This window comes from Triturus cristatus, chromosome 3_2, assembly GCF_964204655.1.
Source record: "Triturus cristatus chromosome 3_2, aTriCri1.1, whole genome shotgun sequence".
Lineage (NCBI taxonomy): Eukaryota > Metazoa > Chordata > Amphibia > Caudata > Salamandridae > Triturus > Triturus cristatus.
Window position 1 is genome coordinate 896,871,066 of NC_140584.1, and position 17,331 is coordinate 896,888,396.

Genomic DNA, 17,331 nt, shown 5'->3' on the forward strand with positions numbered 1-17,331 from the left:
CTCCAGATTCTCTCCATTTTTTTACAGATCTGCTTTAACTCTCTGAGTTTAGGGGTGTACCAGGCTGTTCTGCTTGCCTGTTTATGCATCTGAATAGATTTCTTCGGGAGGACCTGGTCTAATGACCCCTCGATCCAGATGTTAAATGATCGTTAGCCACAACAGGGTCAATGTCAAGGGATGGCTTAGAATTTTCCAATGTAGGTACCCACTTTTCTAAAGAGAGTTTCGACCAGCATCGAGCTGTAAATTGCGCTGGCCGACTTGGATGTGTGACATAGGAGGGAGACCAACAGAAAGGAATCAAAAAATAATCTGACCAAGGAATAGGAATCGGTTCCTGGCCAAATAACTCCACCAGATTTGAGAATAGAGGATCAAGGAGATGTCCTTTAGCGTGTGTTGTGTGAGCCTCTTTCTATGTAAGGTGAAGGGATGCAAGATCATGGGAAAGCTCAATTGCAGTCGTTGAAGCAGGGTCATCAAAATTAACATTAAAATTGCCCAGGAGAGTAAAATTCGGGGCTGTGCCTGCGAGATTGGTGACAATTTCCAGAAGTAATTTGCAGAATTGACCCATGGATCCAGGGGGGGCGATAAATTAAAATGCCCGAAAGGGAAAGCGTAGGGGTGAATCCAATTGTGAAGTGGAGATTTTCACAATCGGGGAGAGGGCTCCCAAATGTCCGACATTTGAAATTACTTTTATAAACAATGGCGATGCCACCTCCTTTACCTTTCCAACCTCTGTATTACATAATCTGGAGGGAGTGCTTGGACAATGTCCGGTTCTGAGCTCCCGTTCATCCAAGTTTCTGTAAAAAACAGTACATCGGGGTTTTCGTCCAATACCAAACATACACAGCTCTGCTACATGCTTAGGCATTGATCTGCAATTAAGCAAGAGCAGTTTAAAGTGTCTATTCAATAGCCGTGTTGAGGGAGAAATAAGGGAAGGCGAGAGAAGCCTAAATGGGCAATACACACAGTCCGTGATTAGGTTTCTAGGGATGATATAATGAGTACAATTTGAATCTGGTACAAAGTTAAGCTTTTTTAGCTGCTCTGTGCTGTAGCTATACCTGTCAGGCTGAAAAAGGGGAGGGGTAGAGGCCCATGGCCCCGTCCGGACACGGATGGGCGCAGACGGGCTTGCCTTTGGCGCGCCAGCGACGCACCCACTGCACGTGCCCGCTGCACGGTCGCATCATCGGGCTCTTAAGAAGCCTGGGTAAGGTCCAACCACTAGCCCACTAACCCAAGATGGCTGCCAAAGTGCGAGTGCGTGTGCAAAACAGCAATAGAAATACCAACTTGCCCCTCTGAGCTTTAACACAGCTCAAATAACAGCAACAAGGTAAAAACAGTTTAAAAAACAACAATTTAAAACAACAGCACCTCTGTTGGTTCTTTCTGCACTGCTCTTGCTTCTTTTTGTACCTCGGTTGCAAATTCCTGCATCCCTCTTGCCTCTTTCTGTTTCTGTACCCCTGTTCCCTCTTTCTGCTCCTCTCTTGCCTCTGTCTGCACATCTGTTCCCTCTTTCTGCACCCCTTTTGCCTGGTCCTGCAACTCTCTTGCCTTTTTCTGCAGTTCTCTTGCCTCCTTCTGCACCTCACTTGCCTCTTTCTGCACTTCTCTTGCTTCTATCTGCACCCTTCTTTCCTTTATCTGCATATCTCTTGCCTCTTTCTGCACCTCTCTTGCCTCATTCAGCACATCTCTTGGTTCTTTCTGCACCCCTGTTGTCTCTTTCTGCACCGTTGTTTTCTCTTTCTGCACTTGTCTTTCCTCTTTCTGTACCACTCTTGCTTCTTTCTGAACTTCTTTTGCTTCTTTCTGTACCCTTCTTCCCTTTTTTGCATCCCTCTTGCCTCGTTCTGCTGCTCTCTTGCTATTTTCTGCACCTCCCTTGCCTCTGTCTGCACCCCTCTTCCCTCTTTCTGCACCTCTCTTGCCTCTTTTTGCAACCCTGTTCCCTTTGTCAGCACCTTTCCTGCCTGTTTCTGTACCTCTCTTGCCTCTTTCTGCACCCTTCGTGCCTCTTTCAGCACCTCTGCTGCTTCTTTCTGCACTTCTCTTCCTTCTTTCTGCACCCTTCTGCCTCTTTATGTACCTCTCTTTCTTCTTTGTTCACCTCTCCTACCTCTTTCTGCACCCCTCTTGCCTCTTTTTGCACCTCCGTTCTTTCTGCACTGCTCTTGCTTCTTTCTGCACCTCTTTTGCGAATTTCTGTATCCTTCGTACCTCTTTTGGCACCCCTCTTCCCGATTTCTCCACCTCGTTTGCTTCTTTCTGCACTTGTGTTGGTTCTTTCTGCACTGCTCTTGCTTCTTTCTGCACTTCTCTTGCAAATTTTTGTATCCCTCTTTCCTTTTTCTGTACCCCTGTTCCCTCTTTCGGCACCTTTCTTGCCTGTGTCTGTACCTCTCTTGCCTCTTTCGGCCCCTCTGTTGCTTCTTTCTGCACTTCTATTGTCTCTTTCTGCACTTCTGACTTAGAGGTAGTTTTAATCCCCCTGCCCTATTATGTACTAGGGCCTTACAGGAGAGGTTGTGCCAATCACCGAGGTACCCCTAGTCATAGTGTACCGTAGTGTATGTAGGTGTTTTCACTGTATTCTAAGTGTCTTTCAGCATAGGACTGGCTCCGGGCCTGGTTAGTCAGAGTCAGTTACCACAAGTACCAGTCCGCAAAAAGTTGGGGTTACAGGATGACTTTGCAACAAGGCATCTTTCTGCACCTCTGTTGGTTCTTTCTGCATATCTCTTGCTTTTTTCTGCACCTTTCTTCCTCTTCCTGGACTTCTGTTGCCTCTTTCTGCTTTTCTCTTGCTTCTTTCTGCGCCTTTCTTCCTCTTTCTGCACATGTCCTACCTCTGTAGGCATAGTTAGAAATTAGCATTTAAAAAACCTATAACTTGCGCCCCCGCAATGCACTGCTGATGACGTCACATATTACATCACTCATGACATGGTCAGTGACATCACTGATGGTATCACTGATAACATCTCAAATGACATCACTGATGACATCATCCACGTAATCATCTGATACACCTCCTCACACCCTAATATAAACTTTGATACACCCCTCTCTAAAATACAGACTACCATTCTCAAAATTATAGACACACCAATATCAGTTAGTACATACCCACTGACTGATTCCCAGGTCTACATACACATCCATTCACTCACCCATACAGTCAGTCATACATGCAGTCATTCATCAATACAGCCACTATCATGCACTCATACACCTATACAAACACTCACACACCGCCACTCACCCATAGAGTTACTCACACACCTAGTCAGTCATGCAAAGAATCAATCACACTCCCATTTACTCACCTATACAGTTATATACACACCACCTCATTTATTCATACAGATACTAACACATACTTACTCTCTTATACAATCACTGACACAAGCACACACTCATCCATAAAGCCACTCTCACAATCACTCACTCTCACAAATAGTCATTTATTTAGTCCAACACTCACATATACTGCCTTTTACATATGTAGTTACTCACACATGTACCACTGAGACATCCATTCACTCACCAACACACCCATACACACATACCCACCCATACAGCTCTTCACAACTGCACTCTTGAACCTATACACCTAGTGAATCACCCATTCACACATCTATGCACAGTCACCCACCTCCTACCCACCCACAGACACTCAGGCACCCATACAGATTCTCAGACAACCAATCAATAACCCATATAGACACTCATGTAGGTACTCACCAACCCATGCAGCTGCTAACACACCAACTGACAGACTGATACAGACATTCACATAGTTTAGTCACTAACCCATGCATTCAGTAAGACATGTCTAATCACTCACTTATACAGTCAGTCACACACCTACTAAATCATCCATTCAGACACTCATACACCCTCTCATTCAATACACCTTGGCGTGCATATATATATATATATATATATATATATATATATATATATATATATATATATATATATATACATTGACGAAGGCTGACGCCGAAACGCGTTTGTTGATTTATATTTATTGCAATAAATCCTAATGTGGATTTAACCTAAAGGGAGTGCTGGTCTCAATTTACAATTGTAAGGAGCTGAATATATATATATATATATATATATGTATATATATATATATGTCTTAAACTTTTAAAAATGACCCAGTCTCTGGATGATGTCATCAGTGATGTCATTTGAGATGTCATCAGTGATGTCACTGACCATGTCATGAATGATGTAATATGTGACGTCACCAGCAGTGCATTGTGGGGGCGCGAGTTATAGTTAGCGCAACTAACTATAACAGCCGATTTTCTCTGGTTTTGTACGAGTGAAATGTCCAACTAACTATAACGTCCCTGAAACCTGTGTTTTTTTCAGTGAATTTCTACGGTTTTTTTAAACCCTAATTTTTAACTATAACGTCCTTGAAACCTATGTTTTTTTCAGTGAATATATATATGTTTAAATATATACATGTTTAATTGCACAAAATGTGTGGACTCAGGAATCATCAAATATAACTCAGAATATTGGGAGTTTCCGAAAAAGTTTAAAAAACTCGGAAATATTTCAATACAAAAAAAGAGGAAGGGTACATCGTGCAAATGTAACGTAATTGAAGAAATACCCTTGACAAACTTGCGGACAGATGCAGAAATAGAGCCTAGAGGGCGAATGAATTACTAAATGACAATGCAGTGCAATCTATTCAAGAAACAACGGAGCAGGAAGAAGGGAGAAAACGTACCATCAACACCATCTTGAGAGACTTAGAGCATAATTGGATAATGGAAGTAAATAAATGGTGGGAGATGACATCACTCCAAAAATACATCAAACCTAAAAGAGTACAGAGATGGCTAAGAATATTGATAATGCCCACCTTAAATGATTTGGACGAAGATCTTATCAGGCAATGGCAAACTGATATAAACGAATGCTCTTTTAAATTGATGAGAACCCTCATAATACATGCTGAGAGAAAATTAGAGAAAGTAATTACTAAAATCAAAGAATTGGAGTAGGAACTGGAGAAACTTACTGTAAATGATGAAACTAAAACATCTTTGGAGGCAATGGAAAAGCAAATTAACAAACATGAAATGGATGTAGAGAAAAGAAAGGCCAACAAATTCAGGAGAGATTGGATTGATTACAAGAGTGGCTGAATCTACACATTTGCTAGAAAATGTGATGCTCTCAGAAATGTAGTTGTGATGGATAAATTCACAGGATATGAGACATCAGGAACAGTAGACAGCTTGGACATCAGCTCTGCGGATGAGGGCTCCAACACTTCCAACTTGGATTCTTCCAGCGAGATGCATCTATTCCAAATGACAGCACGGCAAAGAGGAAAAGGAAGAGGGGTGATACCGGGGACAGGACAAATCAAGTCAAAACCAGAAGGAACCGAAGAGGAAGGCAAAAACAAACCAGGAAGAGAAAAGAAAAAGCTAAATTTAAAAAGGTACTAAGAGAGGAGAATTTAGTGATGAATTTGTCATTGAAAACGTTCAACTTGGATCAGATCAAGTTAATAAATAAAGGATTATTGTTTTGCCCGGATACAGATATGAATCTACCAAATCTGCGTATTGATGTATACAAATTCTGTGGTAGACTCAAACTTCAAAAGCATTTTGAGGATAATCAAAAGAGTGTTTGGGGAATATCACCATTTCCCATAAAAACATTAACATTGAGTGATTTACCATCACTAAAAACACTCTCTTCTCTAGAAAGGGAATCAGAATTGCAGAGGGAAACTTTAATACAAAATTAAACCTTGGACAAGCAGTTTTGTAAAGATAAAGGGCTGATAACCTGCAAAGGAGGTAACAGTGGACTGAAAGCACAATCAACATGTTGTCCACAATTGCCCCAAGGAAACAAAATCGATCTCTTCCAGGAGATAATGATAGATGACATAAATCACTTGGTAAGAAATCCATCAAGAAGGAAATCTTTATTATCTATTATAATCAGGCCTGTGTGTAGTTCGCTGAGTTTTGCTACGCGGAACTCTGCAAAGTTCCGCAAGTGGCGGAGTGCAGTGCAAACTGCAGTTTGTGCTGGTATTCTTGCTGCTGGGGTAGAAATTCTACTTACTTACCGTTCGCGATCGTGAGCGGAGAAAAAATCTGCTGCACGTCGTGAAGTGGAGTTTTCTGCACTCCGCGAGCTCCGCATAGTGCAGAAAACTCCGCAAACAGAGCAAAGTTCATCACTTAGGCCTAATTATCATCAAGGACTCGGACACAGGGGGAAATGTTGTGATACAGATTATCTAACCAAAGCTGAAAGTCAATTAGGAAATCCAATGCATTTTGAAAAGCTCAAAGACAAACAAATAAGTAAGTCAGCCAAGAATACCATAAAAAAAAAAAAAATTGGAAAGAGCTAGACCTGTTTGACTATGAGAAATATTTGTACTTAAAGGTTGAACATCCTATAACACCTACAATATACTTTCTTCCAAAAGTACATACAAAAGTACATACATCATTAAAAAAATCCACCAGGTAGGCTGATTGTGAGCTCCATTGGTTCATTAGTAGAAAAAACATCTAGATTAATTGATATCTTTCTCATTGATTATGTCACTGCTTTGTCTTCATACTTACTTGATGCAATGGATTTTTTAAATACGATTAAGGACATTTCATGGAAAGACAACTATATAATGACAACCATCAATGTCACATCATTACATACATCGATTCAGCATCATGATGGATTACATGCAGTGAAACATTTCCTACAAAAGAAGTTACTCAGCTTCCTTGAACACTCGGAAATGCTATTGGAAATGCTGTTTTTCTGTCTAACCCATTAAATTTTCCTATTCAATGGAATCCATTACCTGCAAAAGCAGGGTACTGCCATGGGGACATCTTTTACCCCAACATATGCCAACCTCCTGATGGCATTCTGGGAAATGGAAAGTGTGTGGAAAAAATTAGATGGCAGCACCTTGGAACATATAATCTTGTAGATTAGATTAATTGACTATCTATTTGTAATCTGGGAAGGGAACTTGAATGAGCTGGATAGTTTTATAGAAACACTATCTGACAATGCCCTTAATCTTTGCTTTACATCAATCATCAGTAATGAGGAAGTCACATTCTTGAATTTTGAAGTCTTTGTAAGAAAACAAGAAACTGTATACTAAATTGCACCGAAAATCCACCTCGTGTAACAGCATTCTTCATGCTAACAGCGGACATCCAAAGAATTTGAAATTGAGTATTCCATACGGGGAAATGCTGAGAGCCAAACGAAATTGCTCTAAAATAACAGACATCGAAAACCAACTAGAAAAAATGAGCAAAAGGTTCTTAGCAAGAGGTTACCCCGAAGATGTAGTGACAACAGCAAAGAAGCAAGTAAATAATCTACAGAAATTAGTTGTTAAGCAGTCGGAATTAAATGAAAAACAAAGAGGAAGAAAAGACACGTATCATTATGGATTTTAATAATGAAAACAAAGAATTAAAAAAACTCCTTCCGAGGAACTGAAGAATCCGGTGTTTGGATGAAACATTAAGGAAAACGTTGACCAATCAGCCAAGCATCACCTATAGGAAAATAAGCATCCTTAGGAGACATACTGACACAGAGTCATCTTTCAATTCCAAAAACATCAATGGCAACCTGGTTAGATACTCTAGATTATTAAATTCGTAGTATGTGTCTTGGAATGCCCATGTGGCAAACAGTATGTAGGAAGTACCATCAACAAACCGAAACTTAGAATCCTACAACATGTACGTGCCATAAATAACTGTGATTTCAGTTATCCAATTGCAAAACATTTCTTGCAACATCATAAAAAGGATGACGCACAGCTCAAATATTTTGGAATAAAACAAATCAAGACGAGAGAAGAACCTTATCACTGAGACAAATGGAATCACACCTGATAGTAGGATTGGATAACTGAGATTCACCATGGACATAATTTGGATGCAGAGCTACATATACACCTGGGATAGTAAATAATGGCTGTGATTCCATTATAATTATGAACTTTATTCTCAAAAAAACAACTAAACATCAAGAGAACTCTACTTCTTCTCTAAATGAATGTTTTATTTTGTATAAACCGCTCCAAAATCTGTGGCAAATGATATCTTTTATATAATTTGTTATTTATATCCTCTGCCCCATTATTCAGTACCCTTATCTTACATGCACATATCTTTGATGGTTATGATTTAAATTTGGTACTTTGCGTCCTGAAACTGTTTTACAATAGAAAAAAAAGAGTAGTATCCATTGATTGTTAAAACTAAGATCCATGAAAGTTATAAATGGATGAACATATGATATTATGAAGATATAAACTGTGAATGAATTGGGATGTAGGGCTCCTAAGACTTCAAATGCACTGACCTTTCTCAAACAAAAAAAATATATATATTTGTTATAATAAACTATTTTAGTATAAGGCTTGATGAAATAGCCAGTGCATTCTCTGACCTTCCATTGCTTCACAATTTTTTAGTAGTGACACACATGAAGACAACATGTAATTGTTTTTAACATATAGGCCACTCTATTACTGGATACCTCATGTGTGTTATTGATGAATTATTAGAACTTTTCATAGTAGCACCTTTTTTTATAGATCTGCTTTAAACATTTAGCACTGAGATATTTATGTGTGTTTAATATGAATTATTAGAACATTTCCTAGAAAAATCCCTATTTCATGGATCTGCTTTACATATTTTTGTATTAAAGATATTTATACTGCATTTCAAAGCCCCAGGGGTTCTGAAGGTGCACTCGACAGCGCTTGCAAAGCCATGAGGCTTTATTAAACACAGAGAGCCAGCATTTGCAGTCAGGGTAAAAAGTCCTTGTCCGACGCGTTTCAAGGCAGTCAGCCTCTTCTTCATGGACGCTTGACGATCAACACAGATGGCTTCAATCACCTTTTAAATTCATGCTAAGACCCGCAGTGGATCCTGGTAAGTGCAGTCGTATAGTAAAGTGCATGCTGGGATTGAAAAATAGTTATTACCTCGGTATGTTTCGTGTTGTGTCTATCAAAAGCATTATTTCGCACTCCAGTGTGCCCCAATCTGTTGTGCTGGCTAATCATCTCGCAGACACTGTGCTGTTTGCGGTGGCGGCATAGTTCTTGTCCCGCGCAGCCTTTCATCACATTAACTGAAATGGTGCAGCCTTCCACGGCCGGGCAGCCGTGTAGATTATGTTGCATTTCAAAGCCCCAGCGGTTCTAAAGATGCACTCGACAGCGCTTGCAAAGCCGTGAGGCTATATTAAACACAGAGAGCCAGCATTTTCAGTCTGGGTAAAAAGTCCTTGTCCGACGCGTTTCAAGGCGGGCAGCCTCTTCTTCATGGACGCTTGACGATCAACACAGATGGCTACAATCCCCTTTTAAATTCATGCTAAGACCCGCAGTGGATCCTGGTAAGTGCAGTCGTATAGTACAGTGCATGCTGGGGTTGAAGAATAGTTATTACCTTGGTAGGTTCCGTGTTTTGTCTAGTAAAAGAATTATTTCGCACCCCAGTGTGTCCCCATCTGTTGTGCTGGCTAATTATCTCGCAGACGCTGTGCTGTTTGCGGTGGCAGCATAGTTCCTGTCCCCCGTATTTATACGTACTCTTATGAAATTGCTCAGCATAAGTATCATTTTCAAGTCTCTCCTCTTTCCAAGATTTTGAAATTGAATTGTAGTATATCTGTGTCAAGGTAATATTCTGCTTATATATAACATATGTACTTTACAATAATTAAAAATGGCTTAAAAACAAATTGCCGATAAGTGGAAATCTGATGAGCAGTCTAGTTGTTGTTTTCTGCTTGTCGACTCTATGGTCCAGTAGAAGGCTGTGTGCCGAAACGTGTAGACCGTCCAATTTTCACTTGTGCTAATTACAACTTTAATTGTGGAAGTCCCACAACCGATAAAATTGATGAAAAAATAATAAAAAATAATCATAACATACCCGAGCCCTTGTGTGTCGGGTATCTCGTCGAAAGGAGCAGGATCATGAAAGCACACACATATATATATATATATGTATATATATATATATACTCACAGAAAAAACCACAGGTTTCAGGCAAGTTATTGTTAGTTAGACATTTCCCTCGTACAAAACCCGTGAAATTTCCCCGTTATAGTTAGTTCAGCTAACTATAACTCGCGCGCCCGCAATGCACTGCTGATGACGTCACATATTACATCACTTATGACATGGTCAGTGACATCACTCATGACATCACTGATGACATCTCAAATGACATCACTGATGACATAATCCAGTGAATGTGTGTTTTTCAGAAAATTAAATATGTTTTATATATGTATATCTCGAGCTCGATAGAAGAATAAATAGGTAAATAAGTGTGTAAATGGATGATTTTTTCTGTAAAATTGATTGTATAATGGACTGATTAAGTGTATCTTAGTGAATACATGGGTTAGCGAGTAATGTTTAAATATGTAAGTATCTGTATCAGTCTCTCACTTTGTGTATAATTGGCTGCATGAGTTGGTGAGTAGCTACATGAGTGTCTATATGGGTTATTAGTTGGTTTTTTGAGTATTAGTATGAGTGTCTGAGTGGTTCGGTGGGGGGTATTACTTAGCGCATAGATGCATGAATGAGTGACTCACTGTTGGTATGTGTTTTGAAGAGAGCATTTGTGCAGGACTGTATGGGTGGGTGTATGGGTGTGTAAGTGAGTGAATGACTGTCTCAATAGTGTCTTTATGAGTAACTACATATGTTTTAAACTAGTATATGTAACCAACTAGCCCACCAGGTACCTCTAGTATGCGCCAGAGAGCAGCGTTGCAGAGAGGTGTTCAGAGGCCAAGCCCCTTTTTACAACACTCTGCAACACAGCTCCGTGGTGCTTACTGGAGATACCTGGTGGGCTAGTTAGCCCCCAGAGACCCTCAGGATTGAAGAGGAATTAATTCCCCCACTTAAACCGCACCACAGGGTGTGTTTGCACACATGTTAACACAGGCCCCGCCCCCTCCCTTCACCACTGTGCAAACGCACCCCGTGACATGTTTAAAGTTGGGGGATTAACTCCCCTTGAATACTGAGGGTCCCTGGGGTGCAACTAGCCCACCAGCTACCTCCATTAAGCGCCACAGAGCTGCGTTGCAGAGAGGTGTAAAAAGGGGCATGGCCTCAGAACACCTCTCTGCAACGCAGCCCCCTGGCGCATACTGGAGGTTCCCTGTGGGCTAGTTGGCCCCCAGGGACCCCCAGTATTCAAGGAGAATTCGTTCCCCATCTGCAAACGCGCCAGGGGGTCGTTTGCAGAGTGCTCAAAGGAGGGGGCGTGACACGATCCTGATCTTTTTTTTTTGTTTGTTTTTATAAAGGGGGGTTGTGTGCCCCCCCTTCTTTTCCAAATATTCTTGGCCCTGGGGACCCCATCCCCCAAGGCCTACCCCCAAATTCGTGGACATTTCATTTTAGAGGGACGAGTGTTTGCAGGTCAGCACATCTTTACCGGGACTGCGAGGACCAGCGTGCTCTCTGCTCTGTGCGGCGAAATCATCTGCAGCTGGGGGACTCTTCCCGACCCTCCCTCTTTTGGAATATAACGCCTCGCGGCCCCCGCTTCGCGGGAGCCGCTCGCAGGCGTGGACATTTCATTTTAGAGGGATGAGTGTTTGCAGGTCAGCCCATCTTTACCGGGACTGCGAGGACCAGCGTGCTCTCTGCTCTGTGCGGCGAAATCATCTGCAGCTGGGGGACTCTTCCCGACCCTCCCTCTTTTGGAATATAACGCCTCGCGGCCCCCGCGAAGCGGGAGCCGCTCGCAGGCGTGGACATTTCATTTTAGAGGGACGAGTGTTTGCAGGTCAGCCCATCTTAACCGGGACTGCGAGGACCAGCGTGCTCTCTGCTCTGTGCGGCGAAATCATCTGCAGCTGGGGGACTCTTCCCGACCCTCCCTCTTTTGGAATGTAACGCCTCGCGGCCCCCGCTTCGCGGGAGCCGCTCGCAGGCGTCGACATTTCATTTTAGAGGGACGAGTGTTTGCAGGTCAGCCCATCTTTACCGGGACTGCAAGGACCAGCGTGCTCTCTGCTCTGTGCGGCGAAATCATCTGCAGCTGGGGGACTCTTCCCGAACTTCCCTCTTTTGATATATAACGCCGCGCGGCCCCCGATTCGCGGGTGCCGCTCGCAGGCGTGGACATTTCATTTTAGAGGGACGAGTGTTTGCAGGTCAGCCCATCTTTACCGGGACTGCGAGGACCAGCGTGCTCTCTGCTCTGTGCGGCGAAATCATCTGCAGCTGGGGGACTCTTCCCGACCCTCCCTCTTTTGGAATATAACGCCTCGTGGCCCCCGCTTCGCGGGAGCCGCTCGCAGGCGTGGACATTTCATTTTAGAGGGATGAGTGTTTGCAGGTCAGCCCATCTTTACCGGGACTGCGAGGACCAGCGTGCTCTCTGCTCTGTGCGGCGAAATCATCTGCAGCTGGGGGACTCCTCCCGACTCCTCCCCCTATTCCTATTTTAGACACATCCAACCACGCGCAAGCGGGATGCGAGCGGGGCGCAGACCGGGGCTAAGCCCGGGCAAAGGGCGGGCCCTCTGTGGCCCTCCGAGGCACGAGGAGACCGGACCGGGCCCATTCCCTAACATATTGTGGAGGACTACGTGAGTACTTATACACTTCGCCTATTCCTAGTTATGGCCGCGATATTGGAGAAATATTCACCCCTAAACTCAGGAGGTACCAACAAGGGTACATTGGATGACTATTTCACCAGGGTCGCTTTAGATATTGGAAAGGAGACTGTACTAGCCGAACGTAGGGCAGAGCGTCGTCGTTCCGTAGAATGTATGAAAAACAGACTGCCCTCGGATTTCTTGCTCCATAATACTCCTTCCGAGCCAAGCCCTCCTATTGCTACCCAGGACCTATCATCTATAGATAATGTTCCCATACATTTAGGAGATACCCCCTCACCACCTGATATGTTTAACAATTCGCATGTTCCTAACAACATACCTCCCTCTAGTATCCCTATTATTGAAATTGATATGATTATGGATTCTTCTTTACCAGAGGTTAAGGTTGCTAAAAAGAAGGCTGGGAAGGTAGTTATGTCTAAAGCCCAAAGACCCCCTCAGACTAAAAGAAGAAAGAGGGTGGGTGACTTACAAAGAAGTAAGATTAAACATTCAGATTTTGGCAAGGGATCAAGGTCCATTGTAGACATTGTACCTATGCCAAAGTCTAGTGTATCACCTACTCCACCCATAGTGGCTCTTACGGAAATAAGTCCAAACCCTACATCTCCAGTTTCGACTGCATTTCCCTCATTTGACCTAATCAGCCCTTCACATTGTCTGCCTAAGGAAGTTCTGCATGTTGCCCCCCTTGAGAGTATTGAACGATTATTAAGGTCATTTGTATTACCTATAATGGAAAGGTTAAAAAAGATGGAGCAACGGTTGGGCGACCTAGAACTGGCTATCACTAATAAGGGGGTACTTAAAGACTCTGTAAACCCAGTACCCCCCCCTTCTGTAGTATCAGTGATACCTTCCATTTCTATAAGTAAAAATGGTAAGGAAATTTCTGGTAGTCAACCTAGGGTTACACCCCCCAAAGCAGTTCAACAACTAGCACAACATGATCCTGGTGAAGTAAAAAAGTGAGTGAAAGAATTTCCTATAGGAAACATACAAGATGAGAGGGGAGGCATTTTCTCAGCTAGGTCAGCGGACCACTTGAGGTGTCAAGTTGAATTACCCCCAGAAGCGGTCCCTTATGTGGTAGTGCTTACGAGAGTCCCGATAATGGAAAAGGGCAAAAAGGAAGGGTTTTTTGAGCTTAAAAATAAAACCATGCATTGGCTTACCCTAAACAAGCCCCTTCCCTTCAATGTTAATGGAGAGATACTGCATGTTCAACGACTCCCTTGGTTGGGACGTAGAGCTAAGGACATCGAGGGGGATTTAATTGTCATCAATTTTAGAGATTCTAGAGCTGTCATCCACATTCTTAATTACACATCAGGCAATAGTAGCGGCTCTATTATGCCTTGTGAACTGACATATTTTTATCCAAGATCCTCAGTCACCCACAAGACGCATTCTGGGGTTTTAGCTCGAACACAGATATACCTTCCTGTACCACCCATACCTTTTGACAATCAGCGTACAATTTATGCACCAATTTCTGTGGCTTGTGAAAATGCTTCCGATTGGGTCACTGTACCTTCTAGGAGCCACAGAAATGGTTTTAGGAGGACAGATTATCGGCCACCATTCACCCCGTTGGCAGTTGCAAATAGATTTGAAGCCTTTTTAGGCTTTGATGATTGCGATTGACAGGGGGGGCTCCTCATTAATAGGCTCACCACCATGGAGCATCACGACGAGAACATTGAGCCAACTTCTCTGGTGCAAACTTTTTCACCAGAACAATCTATTCATCCTGTAATTGCTCCTTCTTTTTCTTTTGACCAGCATGTACCGTCCCATAAGCACGTATCTGCACCAGAAGCTGGCTCTGCCATGACTAACGACCTCTTTGGTTCCTTGCACAATGATCCAACTAGTCGAGTTCTACCGACTGCCCACGTCAAAATCCTTTCTTGGAATGTGGCGGGACTTAAGAGCAAATTACCCATTCCCGAGTGGGGCTCTTTTATGGCCCTTCACGATATTTGTATGCTACAAGAAACCTGGGCACTAAAAAATAGTTCAGCCCAGGGATTTGCTACATTTGACATTGTGGCCAATAAGGGCGAAAGGGGTAGACCTGCGGGGGGATTGTCCATATGGGTTGGCACGCACTTGGGAGTCAAGGCAACACAAATTAGTACTAATTCGCCGGACGTTCAGTGCGTATTGCTGACTATACCAAATGGGTCAAATATCGCCCTGTTTAATGTATATTCAAGGCCAGTTAGGCGGGGCCTTGTGTCAGAGGCTATTGAAACTTTGTTGACCCTTATTCAGTCAATGGACTCTTCTATTGTGTTAATCCTGAGTAGTGATTTCAACTGTCATTTCGAGCCACTCATGGATTCAAATATGGGTGGCTCGGATGACGTTGATTCACTGTGGGCCATCCCTCAACCATTGACTTCTCGGGTCAAGGCTTGGACCCCTTTAGTTTTACAATTGCAGTCATTTGTGCTTACAACCTCATTCCGAGCTTGTAATGGGAGGGTGGAGCCCGACAGACCAGGGAAAGTAACATTTAATCAGCTTAATCAGTCCTCAATAATTGATTACATTTTTTGGGAGGCTAGGCATTGGGATAGGGTGCATGAGTTCAGAGTTATTGAAAGAAGTGACAGTGATCATAATACCCTGGTACTCTCACTCAAGATGGGGAGCTTTGGGCTTAAATGCCAAATTTCGCATGATCATTCTGCCACTGTGCCTCTAATCATAACAAACTGTAGGCGTAGAGTTAAATGGCCAGATTTCCAGATGTCCGCTAGCAAGCTTGCTGCCTTATATAAGACTATTATCCCATTTATTGAGGAAATGGGGAAATTCGGTCACTTAGGCAGGGCATCTGAAATTCATATCAACTTGGTAGCAGCAATTAAAGATACTCTCTGCCCTGAGAGAAGGGTTATTCGCCCACGGACTACGTCTTTCCAGTGGTCAAATGCCTTCTGCCGGGCTACTAGAAAGGCTCTCTTTAGAGCTTTAAAAACTAACAATAGGGAAGCCATTAAGGCACATCGTTCTGCGTACAAAAAGGCACTTAGTGACGCAAAAAAGGAATGGGAAGTTGCTAAATGGGAGAATCTGGGTTCTGCACTTGGTAACAATAATTCCAAACTATTTTGGTCTATAGTAGCAACTGGACTTAGTGGGCATACCCCGGTTCCTGCCCCCAATATCGCCCCTTCCGTTTGGGAAAGCCACTTTTGTGCCCTTTATGGCACTTCTGAGTCTGGCGGTATGGTTGTTAATACCATTGAATCTCAGCAATCTCATAGTGTTAGTGGAACTGAAGAGTATGTACAGTCAATTGCCGTCCGCCCATGCCTTTCCACAGATGAATTAATCACCTTGCGTGAGGTAGAGATTGCACTAGGAAACTTGCTTCCAAACAAGGCTCCTGGCTTGGATAAACTGCCAGGGGATCTGTTTGGGACGCAACCAAAAATCTGGGCCCCTTATTTAGTCGCCTTATTTAATGGTATCCTGCAGGGGGACGACCTGCCGCCTACTTGGTTAGGAGCAGAAATTGTGCCGATCCTAAAAAAGGGCTGTCCTTTAACCCCTTCAAATTATAGAGCCATCAGCCTAATTGATACATCACAAAAGCTGATGGGGAGGGTTATCCTTGATAGGATCCTTGGGTGGATCGAGGAAAAGGGGATACTTTCCACACTTCAGGCAGGATTTAGGTCTGGTACTTCTTCTCTAGACCAGATATTTCGCCTGCAGGTCCTGTACTGGAAAACAGCTAAGGTGGAGGGTGGCAGCCTCTACCTTGTGCTCGTGGACCTGCGGGCTGCTTTCGATCTGGTCCCACGTGGGAAACTCTGGAGAGTGCTTGCGGATATGGGTCTCCCGCCCTATTTGTTAGCCATTCTCTCGAGGTTACACCTAAATAATTTTGCGCAGGTGAGGTGTGGAAGGTACGGTGAACTCACAGATCAATTTCCCGTTTTAAAAGGAGTCCGCCAAGGGTGCGTTTTGGCACCTACCCTTTTTAGCCTTTATATCAATGGCCTCATAAAACACTTGAATGGTGTGATTAATAATGACGCCCCTAGACTGGCTACAGGTAGAGTGCCCGCTCTGATGTTCGCGGACGACACACTTTTGTTGTCCAGAACATCATCGGGCATTCAAAATACTCTTGATGGTTTTGTAGAGTTCTGCCATCTCCGGGGGTTGGAAATCAATATAGGAAAAACAAAGTTCATGATTTTCAACCCCCCTAAGCGCACACGCCCTAATCCAGTACTTTATGGTAGCCCCCTGGAAAGGGTTAAAACATTTATCTATTTGGGCGTTACCCTTACAGAGAAATTTGATTGGCATAAGCAGATTGTTAGATCCACGCTTAGGCTAACTCAGCTAGCGGGGGGACTAAGCAAAGTTTTTAAGGAATCCACCTTCAGGCCAGTTTCCCCTGCACTTAAAATATACAGCCATCAAGCGAGAACAGCAGCAACTTATGGGGCTGAACTCTGGGGGCACAAGCAGACCCTGGATCTTAAAAGGGTGGAGCAGTCTTTTGTCAGAAATTTAATTGGTCTACCGCCTAGTACGCC

The 17,331-nt window shown here is 43.2% G+C and overlaps 1 protein-coding gene across 1 annotated transcript in view; it reads left to right on the forward strand.

The window, feature by feature from the left end:
• The window catches only part of SPATA22 (spermatogenesis associated 22), a 1,280,753-nt gene that overhangs the window by 728,382 nt on the left and 535,040 nt on the right, over positions 1–17,331 (forward strand). The window lies entirely within an intron of this gene.